General features: G+C 43.1%; 1 pseudogene; it reads right to left on the bottom strand.

Annotated features, from left to right (window-relative positions):
• Window positions 1–221: 221 nt before the first annotated feature.
• On the bottom strand, window positions 222–542 carry LOC103694155 (60S ribosomal protein L29-like; annotated as a pseudogene).
• Window positions 543–25,089: the final 24,547 nt, after the last annotated feature.

Genomic DNA, 25,089 nt, shown 5'->3' with positions numbered 1-25,089 from the left:
AAACTTTGTCAGCTCATCCATATGATCACAAGTTGGAAATCACATCCTTTCATTAAGATCCTTTATTTTGTCTTTCCCCAGCCTTCGTATCTCTTCCTGATTTTTTTTTCAGATATTGCTCAAGTTTATTCGTTAACACAGCATAGACACTGTCATCTGCAAATAGCGTGTGGGTAGGCGTGTCACAGCAGTCTGTGTCTTCACGCTGGCAGGAGCCTTTTCTATGGGACCTTCACAGGGGCCTGGGCACCTTTGGGAACCTGAGCTGGAGATTCAGCCTTGGCCTTGGTTTGAGCCTTGGGCTTTGGTTGGCGGAGCCTACGAAGCTTGGCCTTGCAGCTTCGAATCGGCTTCCCAAGCCTGGGGTGAGCGATAAAAGCCAGACTGCAAAGTCTGTGGCTGGGGCCCTTTGGCATCTTGGACTTGATGGCCTGAGGCTTCACAAGGGTCTTGATGGCCTCTGCGTGTGCACTCACTGCCTTTGCATTGTTGACCAGCATCTTCTTCAGGCCTTTCTTGTTGTGCTTCTTGGCACCGCACATGTTCCTTAAGAGATTCGTACCTCTGTGACCCGGGATTCTTGATGCCATTTCTGTGCCATTTGCAGGACTGGTTGTGTGTGGTGTGGTTCTTGGACTTGGCCATGTCTGCATGGTAACCTGTGGCTCTCACAGTGCCTGGGACCGGAAGAGAAAGAACCTGATTTTTTTTTTTTTTTTTTGCTAGATTCCTGTCATGTAGGTGATATGAGGATTTGACCATTATGTTCCAAAGAAATATTGTAAGCATTTGCATGTAACAAAAACAAAATCTCTCATGCACAGCGATGTTGCCGCCCAGGTATTTTCATAGTTGTGGGAAGTGATCTCTTCTGGTGGTGAAAGTTTTCCTCAAGGAGGTTGTTGCTTGGACTGATTTTATTATTTTGGTGATAATGCTATCGGTCGTCTACTACCTTCGTTTTTAGATATATTTAAGGAAATTAGATTTGAAGTTGTTTGGAGAGCAATGACAACTACCAGCTCTGTAACCCAGGCTAGCCTTGAGTTCTGAATCGACTCGGCGGGGGAAGTTAGAGATATGAGCTGCCTGATTTTATTCTAACATTTTAAAGCAATGCTTTACATGAGAGTCTTTGCTAGTGTTTTAGCTTCTCAGATTAAAAACCCCTAAAGGTAACTTACTGAAGGTAATTCTACGGTACAAACGGGAGTAGGGACAGGCAGAATGGGAGACACACACTGCAGCCCTGCCAGCACTTGGGAGGTGAAGGCAGAAAATCAAGTTCAGCTTGGATTACACAGTGAGACCCCTCCCCATACACATACGAGGTGGGGAGAGTAAACTTGGTCCTAATGATACTGCATATATAATTTGAGCCGCCATTCATATCGTGTAATAATAATTTTCCCATAGGAATATGCAACCTATTTTAGCTGCTACATCCCATCTTGTGTCCATGCCACCACATGTCACAACATGCCACAACGCACTTACAAGTAGTCTGCTATCACTAAATATGTAGGCCAATTCATTTCTTCACTATGACATATAAAGCTGAGATGGGTGAAGTTCTTGGGCAATGTCTTAATAAGCAATGTCTGTGGGGCACAGCACTGCTATGTGTAGAATTCTTGATAGGCATTGATAAATTGACTCCCGAAAGGACTGTGTCGATTGTTACAATGTGTTACTTCCTTGCCAAACAATATTCCCTTCCATGTGCCCACTATATGTAAGTTGTTTCTGCCTTTTTTTTTTTTTTTTGGTTCTTTTTTTTCGGAGCTGGGGACCGAACCCAGGGCCTTGCGCTTCCTAGGCAAGCGCTCTATCACTGAGCTAAATCCCCAACCCCTGTTTCTGCCTTTTTTTTACTGCTATGATTCAAGACGCTATGAACATTCGCGGTCGGCAATAGATGAGAATGTGTTTCGCCATACTTCTAGCCAGTGAGAAATGTATTTAAAAACTAGCCCTCTGCTATTTTGTTCGAATGTTAAGGCTCAGTCTCTACTGCTTTGAGTGGTGGGCGAACCTTTAAGAACTGGAGTCTTGGAAGAAAACCAGTTCGTGGGTTTCTTGAAGGGTTCTCATCCTACCTCCTCCTACGTGTCTCTGCTTCCAGCTACCCTGAGCGGGCAGCCCACAGCCTGTGCCTGCGTGTCTCTGCTTTCCTGAGCTCCACTCTGCTCCTCTTACAGGAAGCAGATGTATGCAGGGATCACGGCTGGAACCGACGGAAACCGCAAGCCAAAAATAAACCTTTCTTCCTTCACGTTCTTTACCTTATTTTGTCGCAGTGACAAGAAGATTGTTAACACAAGCCCCTGCCTCCAAGTTTAGTCTGTGTTGCCTTGACTACTGAGAGTGTAGATGGCCTTCCTTCTGAGCCCCCCTCTGTCATTCAGCCTGATGCTTGAAAAGCTCAGCTGAGCCAGGTGTACAGTCCTGTCTCTGACCCCCGGCACCCAAGGGGCTGAGCAGGAGTGGACTGAGGTAAGAAGACCATGAGTCTGAGGCCAGCCTAGCCCACACAGTGAGACCCTGCCCTAACTGTCTCCTGAAGGAACAAAACCTATCATTATAACAAAGCCACTCACTATAAGGTGAGTTACGATATAGATGGTGTCTTAGTCTGGGTTTTATTGCTGTAAAGAGCCACCACGGCTGTGGCAACTGTTATAAGGGAAAACATTTCACTGGGTCTGACTTACAGTTTCAGAAGTTTAGTCCATTGTCCATGGTGGGAAGCATGGCAGTGTGCAGGCTGCCATGGTGATGGAGGAGCCGAGTTGATCTGAAGGCAGCAGAAGGGGACTGTGTGCTACGTGGGGCATAGCTTGGGCATAGGAAACCTTAAAGCCCACCCCCACAGTGACACACTTTTTCCAAGAAGGCCATACCTCACTGGCCGCTCCCTATGGGCCAAGCTTCACACACATGAGTCTACGGAGGCCATTCCTATTCAAACCACCACAGACACCATGACATTTTATATACCACCTATTGACATCTAGAATCATGTTCAACTAATTTATGCTCCACGCGGTTCACCCATGTGCAGGGCAGTGGAGTTTAGTATATTTAAAGTTGTGTAACCATTACCACAATCAGTTCTAGACCATGCCCAGCAAGCCAGGTAGGAACCCCCAGACCCATTAACCCCATACTACACACAGCATCCAATCTCCATCACCTGCCTCTCATCCCCCAACTCACTCACCTAAGCACCATTAGTCTATTTTCTGTCTTTACACGTGTGGTTTATTCTAGATATCTCATATAAATGAGATCACATAACATAGAGCCTCTGGGGACAGCCTTCTGCAAGCATAGGTTGTCAGGTGAGAAACGTTCTAACAGTCATGAGTACTTCCCCACTTCCTTGCCTAACTATACCATCCTGTGGAGAGGGCCCATGAGTCGTGATGTTCAGGTCGTTTACTCTTATGCATTGTGGGTCCCGCTTCTGTGGGTGGTCATGTGCAAGGTTTTGAGTGGACTTGTATTTTATCTGTCTCTGTGTATCTTAGGGAGCACAATTGCTCAGTTCTATGCTAACTTGATGCTGAAAACTTTGCAGAACTGCCAGACTACACACACACACACACACACACACACACACACACACACACACACACACACCTTATTTCATTGTAAGCTTTAAAAACATCTCAGAGGTGAAGATATGGCTTAGGGAGTATGAGCGCTGGTGGTCTTCCAGGAAAATTAGCTTGTTTTCCATCCCCACAACGTAGTTCACAGCTACCCGTGACTCCATTCCGGGGATGCGCTGTCTTCTCTTCTGACACAGGCATACAATTAGTACACAGACACGCAGCAGGGGAAACACCCATACACACGTTTTAAAAGTTCCATTCCTCTCTAGAACTTAAATCTTAATTGAAATACTGGTGTTAATTTTCAACAATTTTTCTATATCATGAGTAGGGATCTAACAGTCAGTTCAGTCTGTGTTACCTGACCAAGTTCCGTTTTCCTTCTTCTCTTATTTTTCCAATTACCATTTTGTTAACCTCTTCCTTCCCCTGTTGAACTGATGTGCTTCTTTTATAGATGATGATGATGACGACGACAACGACGATGACAACGACGACAGTGATGACTTGGGGTGCAATTCAACCCAGTACTTGCACACAGTAGGTGCTTTAACACTGAGCTATACCGTCACTCCTCACAGCTTACATGCCCTAATGTGTGTCTGGGTCAGCACATCTATTTTTGCACCTGGGCCGAATTGTTTAAATTAGTGAAGGTTCATAATATGTTTTATATGTTAGAATAAAACAAAAAAACTATTTTTCCTTGCAACCAAGGACTTCATATTCAATTAATTAGTTTCCAAAAATTTCTTAGTGACTCTTATTTATTTTTCTTCCAGATGTTTCCCAGATTTTTTTCCCAAAGTTTTGTTGTTTATTCTAAATATAGTTGTGGTGTTTACTGCATTTGCTATTTAACTTTGAGAGATTTGACATATTGATATATTGAATTTTCTTATGCAGAAAAATATCTCCTAGGATAATTATAATGAACATTAATGTTTAAATTAACAAAATCTACAGTGGAATGCTTTAAAGCTTAGGAATAATGAAATATTAAAAATAAAACCTCGGGGTTGGGGATTTAGCTCAGTGGTAGAGTGCTTGCCTAGCAAGCGCAAGGCCCTGGGTTCGATCCCCAGCTCAGAAAAACAGAAAAAAGAAAACAAAAACCTTTTTACAACAATTTTGGAGGCTCTTTAAAGAAAAAAATACAAAATTAAAATTACAAAATTAAGTCCTGGGAGCTCATGTAGAGTCCCTGGTCACCTTGGTTTTGCCGGTGCTCAGTTTCTTAAACATATGTGGTTGTGGCTCTTGAAAATGACACTTATTTTATGTTGTTAATGTGTTTGTGCTGGTTAGTTTTTTTTTTTTTTTTTTGACTTGACACAAATTAGCAGAAACTTCATTTGAAGAATTGCTTCCATCAGACTGGCCCTCACAAGAAAACGGGAGGCATTTTCTTCATTAATGATTGATGTGAAGGGGCCCAGTCCACTGTGGGCGGTGCCATCCCTAGGCAGGTGGTCCTGAATTATATAGAAAAGTAGATTGGGCAAGGCTCGAGAACAAGCCAGTAAGCACAGCTCTTCCATGGCCTCTGCTTCAGTTCCTGCCTCCAGATTACTTTCTCCCCCTTAGCTTCCCTCAGTGACAAATGTGACCCTAACCCAAACAAACCTTACCTCCCCAAGTTGCTTTTGGTCATCGATTTTGTTTTTTGTTTGTTTTTCTTTTCGGAAAGCAAACTAGGAATTTAGGTTCATTTTTGTAGGAATGTAAGAAAATATTCAGTAGAGTTAGGAACTACTTAAAACTTTTGACTGCTTTTCTGTTTTGTAGCTTCTCTGCAAACCAGTGTCCTGCTAGATGGAATTAGCAGTAACTGTGTAACTGCATCTGTAGTTTTCATACCTCTCAGAGTTTTCTGGGGAAAAGGCAGGCTAATGATCTAAACAAAAGAGCTGTATTTAGGTGGCCACTAGCCAAGGGCTCCAAGAAGAACGTGCTTTTCCTTAGAGAAACAAGTAGCACTTGTTTCACTATTTTAATGGAGATAATGAGTTACATTGTAGCATACTGGGGTTTGCTTTTCATTTTGTACATGCTGCCTGGGATAGGAACCCAGGGGGTTTGTGCAGGTTAAACACATTGCTCTAAATTGAGTTACACCCATAACCCTAGATCAAAGTGTTAATATAATTTTTATGCTAGGAACATAAGCCATATTTATAAAAAAATTTTTTTCAGAAGTTTTTATTCCAGAAAGGATTCAAGAAGCTCTGTGTTTGGCCTAGATTCTGTACCAAAAATAGACTGCCAACGGGCTGGACAGCTTCCTGAAGAAATAGTCTCGAGACCATACATCAATAACTAGGTTAAAATGCCCCACTTGGGATTTACTCTCTTTACTAAACAAATGGAAAAGACTGGAAAGGTTATTTGGGCTCTGTCTCCGCTATCGAATTTTATAAGAACAAGGATCAGATTTTTATAGGCCATTAAAAACTGCATGTGTCAGAAGGATGAGTCAGGCTTAATTTCCTCTGTACTCTGATGAGCTTGGAGTTCGTGATAAGATAGTATAGAGAAATATACAAATCAGTGTATTAACCTAACTGTCGTCTATGTGTCTGGTGGAAGACTTAGAAAAGTCATAGAGTCACAGGGAACTCAGATGTTATGCTCGGTAGACACGTGACAGGCAGTGCTTATCTCATTGAAATATCAGCTGTACTTTCTAGTGATCTAAATACTCAAGAACATCAGGACTGTTTCATATAGGCTTCTGTTTCCAATCTAGGAGAGAGCTCAGTTTGTAAACTGCCTCACATGCGTGAGGAGCCCAGCACAACCTTCAGAACCCATGTAGAAAGCTATGTGTGAGGATATGGCTTTCACCCCAAAACTGAGGAAACACAGGTGGGCTCACTGGCCCCTAGCCTAGCCTTGGGGAGATGCAGGCCAGCGAGAGGCTGAGAGACCCACTCAAAGACAAAAACAGAAAAACCCAACAGAACAACAGCAAAAGAACCAGTAGGTGACACCCGAGAAGCCACACCCATCCACGCATGCGCACGCATGCGCACACTCATGCTCACGCTCAGCCACGCATGCAGATACACGTTGTATTTTGACCTTTGCAACCAGAACTGCTAACTAAATACAGGTTAGGTCTTTGAGACGTAAGATCGACAAGTGACGGGAGTGTTCTCGAGACGGCTTGAGGCCAAGCCTGACACCCTAAGTTGGATCCCTGGGAGTCACGTGATAGAAATGGAGAACGGACCAAAGGAGGTCTCGGAGGTGTCCTTGGACCTCCAAGTGTGTACTGTGGTTCTCATGTTCACACGCTACACTAAGTAAAAGAGTGTAAACTAGCTGTAATAAAATAAAAATAATAAAATCAATATGTTCAAATACATACACCATTAAGGAGCATTAATCTGCCCACCTTTCATGTGGACAGTGCCTTTTTTTTTTTTTTTTTTTTTTTTGTCATTGCCTCAACATAACAAACAATTCTACAATTTGTACTCTCAGAGTTGGTGCCACAGCAAAATTCCTGAGGCCTTTTGTTTGTTTTTGTTTTAATTCTTTCAACTATATTGTAGGGCTAGGATATTCCTTTTTCTGAATCCCACCTTTCCCCTCTCCATGTGGACCCACTAGGAAGAATGAGTGATTGTGGTAAGGCAATGGTAGGAAAGCAGGTATCAAGCTGCACAGCTCATCACTGAGATGAAAGCCAGAACTGGAGCTGCAGTGTGTGTGTGTGTATGTGTATATGTGTATATGTGTATATGTATATATGTATATGTGTATATATGTATATATGTATATATGTATATATATGCCTGAGGTTATATATAATATATATTATATATATGCATATATATATATATATATATATATATATATATATATATGCCTGAGTTTGGACAGTGAAAACCTCAGTTAAGCCAAACAATGCCCTCCAGCCTTTTTTAGTGTTTGGAGTCAAGGTTTCTCTGTGAAGCCCTGCTTGTCTTGGAACTCAGGGCTGGCCTCAAACTCAGAGATCTTCCTGCCTCTGCCTCCCAAGTACTGGGACTAAAGATGTGCGCCACCACCATCCCACAATAACTCTTAATTGTATCAAGGCTCAAGGGAGCAAGTGAGTAGTGTCTTCACTGTGGGACTCTCTAAGCTTTCCTCATTGTCTAGTTTTCAAAGACAAGCACATCGTATTGTTTGTTAAAAGCACCTTAAAATTTAGAAACACCAGAGAGCCTTTCAGGAGCGGCTTGATTAAAATCCAAGTGAACTTCGATGTGAATACAAGGCAGATCCCAAAGCCTGTCCACATTTAGGACCTTCACTACGCCATGTTATCACCTTCTGGAGTTCTCAACACGCTCCCCATCTTCTTGGCCCATAAGTTTGAGAGCGTGTGGTCATTCAGGGTTTATGGGTTTATGTGCATGGAGTACTGCTGGAACCCCAAAGCTTAATTCAGTTCTGCACAAAGAAGAAATTGCCCATCATGCTAGAGTTACAGACGGTGGAATGGCCAGATACTGGGGAATCGAACCTAGGTTGGGAAATCACCAGGTTTGCACGGCAAGCCCCTTTACCCACTGAGCCATCCCTCCAGCTCTGTGGGTCTGCTTCTATTATTTTAGCCGTGAGCAGAGATGTTAATTTGTTATTTTAACAGATCACACCATCTGGGGGCTTAGCTCAGTGGTAGAGCCCTTTTCTTAGCGTGCACTAAACCCTGGCTTTGACCTGCCAGTCCTACAGAAAGATGCATCCCACATGTTGAAATTTAAGGTGCTTGCTGATGTTGGCCTGGTATGATACGGTTAACAATGCGTTAGCTGAGCTGCACAGCTGCGGGAGAATGAGCTCAGTTGTGGGTTGTAATTAGGCAGGCTTGGGATCTGTGCTAAGAAACCACGAATTACTCAGAGGCACATCAAATATAAAAGCCACATGATATTTTATTGATAGATACTATTTTTAGAGTCCGATTACTGCCATTCTATACATTTAGTTCTTGTGTAAGAAATTAATGGTGCGCAAATCAGTTCTTCAATCTTTTATGAGTCTATACAGCTGTCGCATCCCTAGAATCTCCCTTACGAGTCCTAAAACGCTACCTCCTGTGCCTTCTGGCCACTGGGAGATGTGATCTCCGTGGTCTTCCGAAGACTCAGAGGTTAGATATACGTTTGACGGAGATGAAGGTTGAACGGTGATACATTTTCCACGGCCACACTGGGAATCATTTTGATTTGATGTTTCTTCAACTAGGCCCAGGTCACTCAGGGAATATTATATTTCCTCTTTAATTTGTCTTTTCTTGTTATACACAAGTGCCCGGTATGTCGTCGCTTGTTCTGGTGTGTCTGTTCACTTTAGGATGTAGCTTGTGAAGTGGGTTCTAATGTTTCCATAAATCAAAATGTCTCCCCCGACTCGAAGCACTTTTCCGGCTCTGTTACTAGGTTTCACAAGTGACATGCAAGCACTTGCACGTTGAAGTACACACGGCTTTTTAATTCGTTATTAAATCGTAGCTGGACTGGATCGCCCTTTTTACATTGTAAGACGTTGTTTTTTTGCAGTCTCCATAGGATAGATGGCAGACAGTTTCTACAATGGCCACAGCACTATCCCCAGTCTTTTTTCTTTTCTCACAATATAATTGACTGTCCCAATGTCAAGAGGTAGAATTTATTTACTTTTTCTTTGCCTATTGGTTACCCTCGTGACTGTTCTGGCCAACAGCTACAGCCCAAGTGGTTCTCTAACTCCCCCAGCAGACAGGACTCATCCTGAAGCTAACCCTAGGAGCTACCACAGATACCCTTGCCCCAACACTACTCCCAACCCAGCTGCCCTGGTACTAATAAGCCAGGAAGTCACATGGGGAGGCCACCCTGAAAGAGAAGAAAAGCCTCAAGCCAACAACTCCAGCTCGGCTCCCACAGCCCAGAACCAAGGGGCTGTGACACCAGGCCACTTGACTTCCAGAGGCCGGGATCCCAGCCCACACCCCCTCAGGCAGAACTTCCCAGCCAATTAATTCACAATTAATTCTGGGATGGCTTATTTCACTGCAATAAGCAAAGTAGGGTACCAAAGGGAGGTTGTGGGGTTGGAGAAGGCTTAGTGGGTTAAGAGAACTTGCTCAGCAAGCATCAGGACCTGAGTTTGAATCCCCAACATCCCCACAGTGAACCTCTGTTTCAACAAGACACCTCGCCTCAAGGCAAGAAGCTAGACTCAGGAACACAGAAGGGTGCCTTGTGTGCACGCAAGTGCAGGGTCAGGCACCTACACAATCATGTGCATGAACCATACACACACACACACACACACACACACACACACATTGAGTTGCTATTGAATATTTATTATGAAAATGGTTATTAGATATGATATCGTTCAAGGCAACTATTTAACAATTTACAATTGTGGCTTTTAGTTTTTTTGCTTGTTCGTTTGTTTTTAGAGACAGTTTTTCTGTGTAGCCCTGGAACTTGCCCTGAAGACCAGGCTGGCCTTGAACTCACAGAGATCTGCCTGACTCCGCCTCCTGAGTGCTGGGATTAAAGGCATGCACCATCACTGGCTGACCTTTTTTAAAAAAAAAAAAACAAAAAAAAAAACAAAAAAAAACCTTTTAATATTTTAGCAAATTGCAAAGTTGTTTTATTTTCATTTCCTGATGGGAAATAATTTGAATTAAAATCTAATTGATTCCTAGACCTTTATTTTTTTATTTTTTATTTTTTTTTTTTTGGTTCTTTTTGTCGGAGCTGGGGACCGAACCCAGGTCCTTGCGCTTCCTAGGCAAGCGCTCTACCACTGAGCTAAATCCCCAACCCCTAGACCTTTATTTAAAATAGATAAATAAACAGAAGGAGAAACATGCCATCTTGATTCTAAATGCTAAGAATGTCCTCCCCATTTTTTAAAAGAATTCTTTTCAAATGGAAAAGACAACCATGACTAAAGTTCACTATCAGGCAGGAGGTCTCATGCGTCAGAAGCTGCTGAGAGGGCACGGCATGCAGCTTAGTTGCAGCCCTTGCCTAGTATGAGTAAAGCCCTGGGTTTAATTCAGGCAAGGTATAAACTGGGTGTGGAGGTGCATGCCTGTAATCACAGCGCTGTGGGAGGTGGAGGCAGGAGGATGTGAAATTCAGGGTCATCCACAGCCATGTAACAAGTTCAAGGCCAGGTAGGATAGATAAAATCTTGTCTTTTATTTTTTTAACTTAAAATTTTAAATTTAAATATCTTTTAAATTCCTTTACATTGTGTGTGTGTGTGTGTGTGTGTGTGTGTGTGTGTGTGTGTGTGTGTGTTAGCTCTTTTCTTCCACCACATGGGTTCTGGAGATCAAATTCAGGTCCCTAGACCTTAACCCATCAGATATCACCAACACACATGGGGGTCCAGCCACCATTGTTGACCTTCAACTAAGTCCTTGCTCACTTCTTATAAAAACCATAACTTACACACAGGCCAACATAGTGCTACAACTGCATAAGATGACTACCATTTGGAATTACGTAAATGGTCTCTGATACAAGAAAAGTTAATGAGGGTTCTAAGTTAATTTGCATTCATCGTTTTCCCCTACGTTTTATTTTTTTCAAGGTATTTGTTTCTGTCCTTATGACGTGGGCATTGGTGGAGGTCATAGTGCAGCACCAGAAGGTGTAAATCATGGTGGGGTCCTTCTGGACTTCATGAGATTGATTCCTGGTTACTTTGCGATGAATGGCACAGCTCACTCAGAAATTCAGCTTCATATAGAGTTTGGGAAGCGCCCTACTAAGTATTGAAGACACTTGCTTTGGATATACCCCTGACTGTCAATGTACCAAATGATGAACTTCCTTATGAACTTGTCCCTGGCAGGCAATGGGTGCAGTTCCAGCACTGAATTGGCTGCACACGGCCATGGCTATTTTTTGGCATGTCCATCGTTTCTTCTTTTTTTGGGTCATCTTGGAGCCAAGACGCCAAGGCTAATTTGCATTCATCTTAAAGATACATTAGAGGTTCTTGATCCATTGTTGCTTTTCATGCTTCAAACATTGTTGATGGATAGAAATTAATCAAATCTTTACCTTTGTTAAGAACAATCCAGATAGAAGTCGGGAAGAGATAGGAAGAAAGCATGATCCATTATCACCACTGTTTCCTACCACTGTTTCCTTAAAGAGGGTTCAATCCCAGGGGAAAGGACAACAGCTGAAACCAAAAGCTGGCTACATCAATTGCTTTCCACTTGACCCCCCTCTTTCTTGCTCTGCTGCAGACTAATTGAAATTTGATGATGGGCATTGTAGTTTCACACACCTGCAGTGAGAGCTCTGGGCAGGTCACATTCTTCCACAGATGAGCAAATTAAAGTCTTCTAAATAGGATGCATTTTAAGATGCAAGTTAATAGAGGCCAGCGCACTATAGGGATCATGTATTTGCAAAAGTTCACTATTTGTGTCTGGTAGTCACAAGAGTTCTTTGCTGATTGAAAAACAGCATTGTCTTTCTAATCAATATTGACCTCCTATCCTTTATATTTGTGCTAGAGCAGTCCATAAAGTATTTATTTCCCTAAATCAGAAGTGGTGCTACAGCCCTGTAATCCTAGAACATAGGAGTCTAAAGCTGGATGGCTGGGAATTTGAGACCAGCCTAGCTACATTGTGAGACCCAGTCTCAACAATAACATAAATTTATTTACAGATGGCTACTAATGTCATTATCCTGAAAAGTCAGGTTGTCAATGTTAGCTATCCAGCAGTATAAATAAGTTTCAAACTTTTTCTAAAGTATTCAATTTTTATTTATAGGTATGTGTATTTGTGAGTGTAGGTATGTGCACATGAGTGTGGGTACCCACAAAAGCCAGGAGAGGGTGCTGGGTACTCAGGAGCTACTCTTAGAGCAGTTGTGAACGAGACAATGTGGGTGCTGGGAACTGGACTAGGGCCCTCTGCAACAGCAGCAAACACCTTAACTGCTGAGCCGTCTCTCCAACCCTTCTACACTTCATCTCATAACTTTGTTCCTAAGTCAGAAAGGCTGTGTTCATAGCATCTGCAGTCTGTAGAATTTCCTTTTCTTACTGTTTTTACTGTGGTATCTTTGGAGTTTGTGTGTGTAGAAAGGAATACGACTCAGTTGTTGAAATCAGACATTGTCGTCTTCTACCTTGTCCCCTTTACTTTCACTTCTTTTGTTTTTTTTTTTTACTCCACCCCTCCCCCATTCCACTCCTCTCAAGCTTACTTCATTTTAATGCAGGGTTTTTATTGTATCACTATCCCAAGAAACCAGTGTAAGTCATCTCTGTTCTATTGTTAAGGAGTTCTCAGGATTCTGTGTCCCTTTTTTGCTAAGTGAGGTGCCATCAAGTTGAGACCATGGCCGAAAGAATGGAAGGTTAAATGGTCTGAAAGAGAGTTACATTTTCTTTAACATTTTGCTTAGGTTGGACATGGTTCCACTTTAAAAAACACCATCTCAAGCAGTCAACCAGACGTTCCTATAGACAATTTTGAGAGGTCAAACAAGAAATGGGTGTGTTTATGGTTTTAAAAAATCCTGTAGAAAATCAAGCTTTAGAAGAAACCCTCTCAAAGACGTCCGGCTAGTCTCCGTGATTGAAAGGGTGTGGTCATTTCTGATCCCCTCATAAACTACACCAAAAGGATTAGGAAGGAGCAGATCCAGAGAACAAACACAAAAGATGTCAGCCAAGATCAGGATAGTGAGTCGTTGATACCTGATTTACAGCATGAGCAAGGCTGAAACCCAAGCCTTTGGGTGGAGAGCCAGCCAGGAGTCCACAGCCACTGCCAAAGCCCCAAGAGAACCACAGGAATGCAGGGGAGCCAGGGCCTGTGTGACAGCTGTTGGAAAGCATTGACTTCCCTGGGGCCAGGCCCACTTCTCCCAACCCTCCTGAGGATTGGAGGTTGATTATACAGAATGTGTGGATGGCTTTGTGACAGATCAAGAGAAAAAAAATCAGACAAATGGAATGTCTGGGCAGGGATGGAGTGTTGTAGAAACCCACAGCTTAACTGTGTACATGTATGGCCATGAAAATGAATCAGAGCAGGTTGCCTCACTGCGCTGTGATCATATCATGGGGAGAGAAGATAGGGTTGTTCGGTGCATGGGATGGATGGGTAAGAAAGTAATTTTTCTGTAAGAATAAACCATTGAAGAAATAGCAATATATATATGTATATATGTATACACACACACACACACACACACACACACACACACACACACAAATAAGAAGCCACAGCTGACAGGATTAGGGTGGGGCCTCCGGGCCAAGAAGACAAGCTCCTTATAAAGAGTCAAAAGTAATTGAGTTTATTATTGTTATTACTGTTGTTGTTATTTTAAGTACAGAGTCATGCCACATGTCAGGCTAACATCAAACTTGAGGTCCTCCTGCCTCAGCCTCCAGAGGCCTGGAATTACAGAGGCATGTGAAATGTAAAGACGACATTTTAGGAATTAGTTTTCTCTGCCTTTGTTCTATTCTACGATTTTACGGATGTGACAAAATGTGAAAATACGGAAAACAAATGCATGCTTTCGAAACCCTTGATCCTGCCATGTATAATACACCCCTATCACACTGACAGGATTGCTGTGGATTTGAGGCAAGCCTGGGATATAAGGTGAGCTCATGGTCAACCTGAATAACAGAGTAAAATCCTATCTCAGAACTCCAAAACCGAACTAAAGCAAACAAAGCTAAGAACATAGTTCTTGATCTGAACTCAGACCTAATTAGAGATAGACCACCAGTCTGGTCCATAGTACACAACTGAGGGAAACTCTTTGTGTAGGTTCAGCTAGCTGCTGTGTCACTGGCACTGCAGAGAGCCTGGCCATGTGGTTAGAGAGCTGTGAAGTGGCAGCTTAAGAGTCCTTTGGAAAGTTGATCGGATGGTGTTTGGCTGGGGCAAACGTGGAGGAGTGTTTTCCTGAAGCAGACACAGGTGTAAAAACTGTTTTGCTAAAGCAAGCACGTGAAAGGGCTCGTGATGAAGGAGTCATTGCTAACAACATTCATGCCTTACATTGCATAGCTGAGCTGCATTTGTCAGGATTCCGAAGAGAGAAAAGCACACCTCCCCCCCCCCCCCAAATAAACTTCCTGGTGGCTGCTGCAGCTTCTTACCGCTTCCGTGGCCTCGGGCCGATTGACAGTGACATCAGCTGAGAAGGATGCATGTGCTGAGGAAAGACTCTTGGAGGACATGACATTTGGAGGGAGTATAAAAAGGACTTGACGGACAGTGAAATAGCCCGAGCTAGGCTTGCTTGCACAGCTAAATGCCTGTTGGTCTTGAGTCTTCACTGATCTTTGCTTCACTGAGAGAGGCACAGCCAAGAACTTCTCCTGGCGTCCCTCCAGGTCTCTCCTGCTGACTTGTGCCAAGGCTGAGGCCTGGCTGTCTCTGCTAGGTTGTGCCACCCGCTGCTGATATGAGTTTGCTCTCCTGACTCTACCGAACTAGACTGCCGGTGTACCCATGAAGCGTTTGAGAGTGGATCAAGCTGCCGCTGCTGACCTGTAAACCAAACTGCCGGTTTCCAGACAGCACAGGTGGGTGGTGCTCCAAAGAACCTTTCTAAACAGGTCCGCTCCCCCGAACCCCATATCCTTTTTATCCTACTACCCCTGGTGGGTGGTAGGCTAAAAGGAAGGTTATTAATGTCATTAAAATAGGCATTAAAAAATTAACGATACAGCCCTGAGCCAGTGTGATTCAAGAAATGGCTTTTACACCCCCCACCTTGACTGTCCCATGCCAGCCAAGGTGTCTAGGTTTTTCCTGCAATGTGGTCACTGCTTAGAACTCAAGATCTTCCTGCGTCAGTCACAAGTGCTAAGATTACAGGGGTGTGTGTGTGTGTGTGTGTGTGTATGTATGTATGTTTCTTCGGAGCTTGACTGACCCAAGGGGAGAGAAATCACCAACTCCAGCCCCCACTGCCTGCATCACCTTCTTCTGCGGTAGAACAAAAACAGAGACACCCGGGGAAGTTCCCAGACCCAAATCAAGACTCTTTGGAAAGAGGAGACTACTCAGAGAACTAAGAATCCTTCTTCCCACCCCACCCCCGACCAACATGGATCACATCCCTAATGGCCTGTTAACTGAACTCTTTCCTACCAAGCATGTCATGCCCGACTATCAGAAAAACAAAACAAAAACAGAAAACACCACAGTTTAAAGAGACAGAAGCAGCAAGGCTGGGATGTCGAAATGACCAGACTCACTTCAAACACATTCATAGTTAATATGCAAAGGGCTTGAGGCAGGACACAGGAGCAGATGGCCAGGTAGAGAGAACTATGGAAACCCTGAGACAGACCAGGAAGCTACAGAGGTCACAATGGTGCAGCAGAAATGAGCGATGTCTCTGACAGCTTTATTAGTAACAGGTCACAGCTGAGGACAGCATCCCTAAGCTTCAGGTTGTCTCAGCAGAAGCCTCAAATGTGGGAAACCAAAAAAAAGACCAATGAAAAGGCAGAACAGTGTACCCAAGAGCTGCAGGACAAAACAAGCAGGGCGGCATAATAGGAATATTATTGGGGAGGGGGAAGTGAACTATAATAATGATGACTGAGACCTTCGCGGATGAATATTAGAGACCAAGCTGCAGGGAGTTCACAGAGCATTCAGTCGGGTAAATACCAAAAGCTACCCTGGAGCAGAAGGCAAAAGACAAAGAACCATTTTGAGGGGCTGGAGAGATGGCTCAGTGGTTAAGACCCAGGTTCAGCTCTCAGCACACACATGGATGGGAGGTGTGCACATGTGCCTCTACATCCAGCTCTAGGGTTCCAACACTCCTCCTGGCCTTCACCTGCATGTGTGTGCACACACACACACACACACACACACACAAATAAAAAATATATAAATCTGGGGGGAAAGATAAACACTGAAGGCTGCCAGAAGAAAAACCTTGCCTGGAGGAGAATAAGGAAAAGATCTGCATAATTAGATTTCTCTTCAGAAGCATACAAGCTAGAAGAATAGAGTGCTAGGACAGGCCTGTAATCCCAACTCTTGAGAGGCTAAAGCAGGGGATGGTAAATTGAAGCCAGACAAAGCCACATAGTAATACCCCTGAAGTTGTAAGAAAAAATAACCACTGGCCTAGGATAAGGCACCGTGTAGACATACCTGTAAGGTGAAGGGGAAACACGACTTCTTCACACAGATGAAAACATGTTGACACAGACCTTCCTTGCTCAAAGTATTACAAAGAGGCTCACCGGAGAGGAGAGAGAGCACCACTTGGTTCTGTATAGAGATGAGAAGAGTATCAGAGAGAGACTGAAATGAAAGTAAACAAAAGTAAGCTTTTCTTACTCTTTTTTTTCTTTTCTTTTTTTTTTAAGATTTATTTATTTTTATTTCTATGAGTACACTGCAGCTGTCTTCAGACACACCAGAAGAGGGCATCAGAACTCATTACAGATGGTTGTGAGCCACCATGTGGTTGCTGGGAATTGAACTCAGGACCTCTGGAAGAGCAGTCAGTGCTCTTAACCACTGAGCCATCTCTCCAGCCCCCGCCTTTCTTACTCTTAATTGATCTAACAGATCAATTATTTGTTCAAAATGGCAAGAGCTGTGTATGTGATTGTGTGTACTTGTGTTCATCTGTCATCTATCATCTATGCCTATCCATCTATCAACCTATCATCTATATCTATATCTTCATCATCATCTACTATATCCATCTATATACTATATCCATCTACCAATCATCTATCAACCTCTTATCTATATCTGTCTACCATCTATATCTATGTATCTATGTATCTGTCTTCATAATCATCTATCTAGCATCTATCAACCTATCATCTATATTTATATCTATATCTTCATCATCATCTTTTATCTATCATCTATATCTATATCTTCATCATCATCTATTATCTATCATCTCTATCTATCTATCTATCTATCTATCTATCTATCTATCTATCTGCCTGGCTTATGTAGACCATACTATGTGAAGGAAAATGAATGCCCCTCTGGTTCAGCACAGAATGGCAGGATGTGCCTTATTTTGCTAGTCTAAGGCATCTGTGAGAGGGAGCGCTGTTCTTCAGAAGGGAGCTTAGATTTGTTGCAATATATTCTGCAAACCCTAAGCCAAACACTAGGAAATGAAATTAGAACAACGTACAACTGACAAATAAGAAAGGAGAGCAAATGGAGTCATAAAAAGCTTGGTTAAGTCTTGGTGGTCGTGGCACACGCTTTTAATACCTGCACTTGGGAGGCAGAAGCAGGTGGGACTTTGTGAGTTCGAGGCCAGCCTGGTCCACATAATGAGTTCCAGGACAGCCAGAGCTACACAGAGAAAGTCTGCCTTGAAAATCAAAACATACAAACCAACAAATAAGCAAACCAAAACAAAACAAGAAACCCAAACAAACAAAACAACAGAAAAATAAAAATGCCAAAACAAAATTCAGCTAAAACCATGAAAGCCATAAGAGTGGACAATGAAATGGAAATGCAGAACAAAGAACAAATAAAACACCATGACAAATATAGCTGACATTGATCCAGATATATCAATAATCAATGACCAGAAACAAGAGAGAGAGATGGTCAGAGTGGGTGGAAGACCGGACTCAGCTGTTTACGGACCATCCAGTTTCACATAGGAAAGAGATAAAGGAAAATATACATGCTAACCTCATTAACCAAGAGGAAGCAGGGGGGGCCGCATCCATCTCAGGGAAAGTCATGAGGAAGGAAGAGGGATACTCAATAATGACCATGGGGTCCGGCGACCTACAGAGACATAGCTACCTGCTGCATAAGCCCCTAGCAACAGAATGTCCAGTGATGTGAAGCCACACCGGCTGATCTTTAAGGACAAGGAAATGAACCTTATGCAAGTCAGAGACTTGAGTGCTCTGAATCAGAGAAGAGCATGCCCAGCAGACAGAAAATAAGAATACAAACTCCATACCATCCACCACCCATCACCCAGGTACAACCACGCCCTGTGGACCCTGTCACTACACAGCAGCAGCACACACATCTCACCAAGACCACACAGAGGCTTCATCCATGAGCATCAAGTGAGAAGGGCCTCCTACCATATCCAGGTGGCTTTGTTGTTCCTCCCCCACCATGTGTATGCACACACACATGTGTGCAAGACATGTGTGACGTGTGTGGATACCCTGAGAGGCCGGAAGAGAATATTGGATTCACCGGAGCTAGAGTTTCAAGCAATTGTGAGCCACCTCCGACGGGATCTAGAAATTAACTCTGGTTATCTGCAAGAGCCCTTAGCTGTGAGCCATTTTCCCAGTCTTTACCAGGCAGAATGCACAACCCTATTGCGGTTGTGCAAGTTATGTTAGCAACTGTGCTTCTCTGTCATTTCTGGAGACCCCTTGAGACTTCTGCATTGGGAAAAATAAATATCAACTCTCCTACATCTTTGTTTTGTGTCCTGTTGTATCTCCTGCTAGAATTCTCACAGTGCTCTTATTATTCTTTAGTTTGTCTGTACTCTCTAGCCCAATATAATACATTTTTAAGGTAAATAAGTCATATTTTTACTCACCATGAAATATAAGTTGTAGTAGTTAAGACCCTATTTTTGATGGCACAACCTTCAGTACCTTGAATCTACAAAACAAAACAGGAGAGCTGTGCTGTCAAAAATAGGGACTTAGTTTCTACAACCTCTAAGTAAAAAGTTCTACTTATTCAAATCTTAGTAATTAAAATTCATTCTGTACTGGGGATGATATAATGTCAGTACTGTAATACTAGTACTCAGGAGACTGAAATAGAAGGATCATGTATTCAAATCCAGCCTGGTTATATAGGGTAGCCTGTCCAAAATACAAAGACAAAAATTACCATGAAATTTCGAGGCAGTGCTATGCATTTTAATTATGCTAATTAATTAACTAATTAACTAGTCAGTGTGCATGTATGTATGCCATAGCACACTTGTGGGGGTCAGAGGATAGCTCTTATGAGTAGCTCCTCACCTTCCACCACATGGGTGCATTTATCAAACTCAGATTTTCAGGCTTGGCTGGAAGTGTCTTTCTCCACTCAGCCAGCTCACTGGCCACAGGTAGTAATTTATAAGCAATATACTACACAAGGCTTCTTAATTGAAAGAAATGTCTCTTAGAAAACTGAAAGCTTCTTTACTGCATGATTTGTTTCTCTTTTTTTTTTTTTGTTGTTTTCTTTTCTTTCTTTGTTTCTTTCTTTGTTCTTTCTTTGTTTCTCTCTTTAGTTTCTTTGTTTCTTCCTTCCTTTCTTTCCCCTCCAGTGAGGATTCTTCTTTCTCCGTAGTTGTCAGATGTCTGCACAGATCTGCACACAGAGAGAATGCCGATGGCATGGTCTTTCCCTGAGACTTTTAATGGAAGTTCCATCAGGTTTGAGCTGCTGGTGCCCGGAACGTACTCTGAGAAGCATTGCGCACTGGACTTGCAAGGTGCTTTCCTCCACGCGTGCAGGTACAGGTGGTGACTCAGACTGTTGACTTTGCTGGAAATCTTCCTTGTTCTAAACCTATCCGCAAGAACGGTTCTATCTGCCATGATATTTAAGTCAGGGAATTTATGCTAACAGTCTCAGTGGTTGACCCACTTCCCTTTGATTCTGAAATGGCAGTGAGCTAACCATGCCGTCCACTCATTGCCGTCCACTAACACCCATCGCTGTAACCATGGAGACAGTGTGTTTGGTTAAACTACTACTGTTAGGTGGGTGACTGCTTTATATGTCATAACATTTTGTCCTGCTGTGTTTTCCAAATTGGTTGTCTAATAATGGCAGTGTCTGGTTTTTGTGGCGGTTTTCTGAAAAAAACTTTTTTTTGAGGACTTGGTGGGTCCACTTCTGACTGAGAAGCTTGCTTTGGCCAGCTAACACAGAAGAAACATTTACTGGATACATCATGAGTAACTAATAAATTAATGTAGGTGAGAGGAGTAGTTAATTAGTTCTAATCTTGGCAGGAAGGATCGTTAGCGTTTAATGAGAATGAATAATTTCATAAGACATAGAAATATATTGCCCTAAGCCAAATAGTTTATAACCATCGTACTGCAAATTACTACTTGAAATTAATGAGTGACATTTTCACATATTGTTAGACGATCTATAATATTTTTTATGTTATACCTCTAGGTCTAATAGCATGTATCCAAGGGTCATGTAATGTCATTGTAAATTATTATAGGTGATTAAGTGTGAGCTTTTGTCTTACTGTAAATTGCTGTTCTTCCTGCCCTACATAGCTTCAACTCCAGTTTAAATATTGCTTTTTCAGAGTTTTCTCAGAGATCCATCCATTCCCCCACCCCATCAGAGCTAATGATTGAAACCAAGGCCTCCCACATGCTAAGCAAACACTGAACTACACCCCCAACCTCAGACTTTGCACATATCTCATGGTACCTGGTTCTGACTCTTTCCTGGCATTACCTGTAATTTGGGATCATATATTTGCTTGAATGCATTTGTAATGGTTAGCACTTATCTGCCATTTATATCATGAAGGGTAAAGAACAGGGCACACAATTTACTGAGTGAAGACAGCAAGTCTGAAGGGCAGGAGGCACCAGCAAAGTTCAGTTTACCCTCTCAGCCATAAATCTGTCAAAGATCAGTTGGACGTATCAGGTTAAATCAACTTGAAAATGCTAACTGCCAGCCTTGGAGGCTTCTTTAAAGTCAGGCTGTGCTACTACAAAGGTTGACTGGAGAAAATACTTGATAAAAACAAATACCAGGTAACATCATCTACTTTTGATCATCATCTTGACCAAAGATCACCTGTGATGGTTTTCCTCTCTTAGCCCACATTCTGATGATGATGATGATGATGATGAAGATGATGGTGGTGGTAGTGGTGGTGGTGGTGGTGGTGGTGGTGGAAACTTTAAAAATTCTTAGCAGGACAGGTAGGGTGAGTCCTAGCACTCTGGAGGCAGAAGCAGGCAGATCTCTATGAGTTCGAGACCAGCCTGATCTACATTGTGAGGTCTGGGACAGCCAGGGCTACTTAGTGAGACTGTCTCAAACGAAACAAACAAAATCTTAGCTGTTATTCCAAAAGTCAGTTTCTTTTCAAGCAGAGTAACCCTCACAGAATATGCACAGGCTCAGTCTAAGGGCATGGAGGTGATTTCTTCTTATTCTACTCGAAAGTCCCTTTCTGTAAGGCATGGCCACATTAGGAAACATAGACATTGGAACCTAGTGTGACGTACAGACCTCCGCGACGAACCCGTTTTCCTCACTCCCGTTCTTCTCAACCAACACTGCCCATGCAGAAACCCTCCAGCTCAAAACATGACCTCATCCTTATCTACCACTGGTGCATTTCCCCGGAGCATGTCGGGATAGTCCAGACCCTACCGCTTTTCCCTCCAGTTGTCTGCTCTCCATTTTGACTTCCAAAGCACTGAAGGGGTTGCGGGAGACAGCACAATGTGACATGGTCACTTGGCACGACCTCTACGGTTACGCAGAACTGATCAATCACACCCGGTTAGGTCCCAGTGCTGTGAGGAGCATCATGGCCACAGGAACTCTTACAAAGGCAAACGGTGAACTGGGGCTGGCTTACAGTTCAGAGGCTTAGTCCAGGCTCACCGTGGTGGGAAGCTGGCAGCATGCAGGAAGACGTGGTGCTGGAGAAGGAGTGGAGAGTTCTACATCTCGATCTGCAGGCAGCAGAAGGAGCTGAGTCAGGAGACCCCAAAGCCCGCCCCCACAGTGACACACTTTCTCCAACAAGACCGCACCTTCTTGTAGTGGCACGCCCTGTGGGCCAAGCATTTGTATACAGGAGTCTGTGGGGGCCATTCCTATTGAAACCACCACAGTCATCGAAAGTTCGGTTTCTTTTTATATCTTCCCCAAATACCTAGAGCAGTTCTGGTGTTGCGGGATGCTATGATCCTAAAGGTAACTGGGTGGTTAGTGTTACCAGTTAGTGAGAAAGCAGTGTTCATTCCAGTACATACCTGTTTGTTTGTTTGTTTGTTTGTTTGTTTGTTTGTTTTCCATGTCTGCCTCATTAAGCATGGATACATTTGTAATGAACAAGGAAGGGGTAAGTGTTAAGAATTAAATGCAGGTGGGGCTCAGCGGGGTTGTGGATTTAGCTCAGCAGTAGAGCGCTTGCCTAGCGAGCAAGCGCAAGGCCCTGGGTTCGGTCCCCAGCTCCGAGAAAAAGAAAAAAAAAAAAAAAGAAAAAGAAAAAGAAAAAAGAATTAAACGCAGGCAATGGACACTTGAGCAAAAAAGACTGTGAAGCAATTGCTCTCCTAGTAGCTTTCATGGACTTGTCATTTCTGGTGGTGGATAAGTACATAAAATACATTGATAGTAAAAGCAGAAAATCAGATGTGGAGCTCCAGAGCCTCTGAGTGGTTGTTCTATCTGAAAGTTCACTGAGATGGACAGACTTCAGGCTTGTTTAATTTCACCGCATGCTTCTCGTTTGGTCCTTACAATAAAATTTTAATAAAAAAATAGAATTCTGAAGATAAGTATATGTATTACTCCCTATATCCCCCCCAAAAAATGCTGCTTGATAAGATAACTTATTTCTTTGTCATTTGTGGTGGATACGAGCAATTTATCTTATGGATAAAATACTAACAGAAGCATAAATGTTCACTTTAGACCCCACATACGAGATGGCATTTTAAACCAATCATATAAGATGTGTACAAGTCAGAAGCAAAGATGAATTTATTTTAGTGGCTTGAAAGCTTGAGCTTTTTTTTTTTAAAACCTAAAGAGTTAAATGATAGAAAAACAAATAAGTCCTTAAAATTTAATGAATCGTGCACATAAAGACTTTTCAAATCGTATCTCACACAGGCCTAGAAATAGCAAGCAGCATAGCCTTCAGAGACTAAAAGGGCATTTCGGCCAGGTGCGGTGGCACACTTTGGAGGCAGAGGCAGGTGGGTCTCTCTGAGTTCAAGGCCAGCCTGGTCTACAGACTGAGTCTCAGGACAGTCAAAGCTACATAGTGAGACCTTGTCTCAAACCCTTCCTCTCCAAAAGAAGGACATTTAGGTTTAAACTTTATTCTTACAGAAAATATACAATAGAACAAAATTCCTTCAACTCTAATATTGTGGTATACGTGGTGTATAGTGCTCTTTCTGTGTTTGTGTTAATTTCAGCATAATTATCTATACCAAGAAGGCGACGCAGAGTATTAGCATGCACCCTCTCAGAAACGGGCTGTGTGAGCACATGGGTTATTTTGAGCTGCAGGAGACTGAGAAGGGGAAGGTGTAAGGGAGCTCTCTGCCCGCCCTCACCCTCCACCTTCTACTTAAAGGTAGGTATGAATTCCCATACAAGGGCCTTCCTTGTAGAGGGAAAAAGCGGGGAACAGCCGCTGAGATTTACCCATGAAAACAATTCTCATTATTTTAATCACTTTCCCGCCCCAGTCAAAATAACCCCCTTGTACACAGACTTTGTTCATAGTTCACCCAAACAGCAGGAGGTGGGCTCATCCTGCACAAAGGCCCATGTACCCAGGTAAGATGGTAACACAAAGTAGAACATACACGCTTTTCTCTTGCTAATATCTTTATTATTATTTTAATTCTTAGATCCAGCCATAAAGTCTTTCTTCCTCTTTAATGTATTTGTGACTAAGATTTGCTTTCTTTCTCTAAGAGCCTGGGATGGTGTGTATCTGGGTCTGTGAGCGCCGCTGTGAGTGTCCTGGCCATGGGGCCTCTGGGAACAGAGGAGGGAATTCTGCTAGTTCTCATGCCTTTGTGTAACTTCCTGAGGTTGACACCAGGGCTCCCTTCTGCTCCTAGGGTCTCTCTCAGTCTCAGAGCTCTCCATCCATGCGACCTGCTGTCCCCTGGGCCCTGCCTCAGTATTTGTGTCAACCTTCCCAGGCACCAGTTATGTGTCCCCACCATCAGCTGAAACAGAACGTCTTGTGAGTTAAATTAACCATCCTTTGCACCGAACATCAACCCCGGATCCTCAAGTCCTGCCCTGCTTAACCTGACAGATTCCTCGCTGCCTCTACAGAAGACTAAACAAACATCTCTTGTAGGCTTAGATAAGGATTCTTATAAGGATTCTTAAATGCCTTAACCTCCCTTCTGGCCCACCACTCACAAGAGGTAGTAGAAAGGAAAGGTTGATGGGGCCAAGGGGAATGTGGACCTATAGAAATGGTTCTTTGGGGAAATCCCAATTTTCATCGTGACAATATCGGCAGTTGAGTTCTCACGCATCAACAGTGACAGTTTGGTCCACTCACAAACACCATTCACGAATCAGCAGCAGCAGTTCTATCCAGAAGGAATGGCGAAGCCCTACCAATTGGCCCAGGTCTGTGGAACCAGCAAGAAGAGACAAGGCAAACAGGTCCACGGTGTCATCTTTGAAGAC

The sequence above is a fragment of the Rattus norvegicus genome, chromosome 17, assembly GCF_021556685.1.
Source record: "Rattus norvegicus strain SHRSP/BbbUtx chromosome 17, alternate assembly SHRSP_T2T, whole genome shotgun sequence".
NCBI lineage: Eukaryota > Metazoa > Chordata > Mammalia > Rodentia > Muridae > Rattus > Rattus norvegicus.
This window is presented reverse-complemented; position numbering and strand designations above follow the sequence as displayed.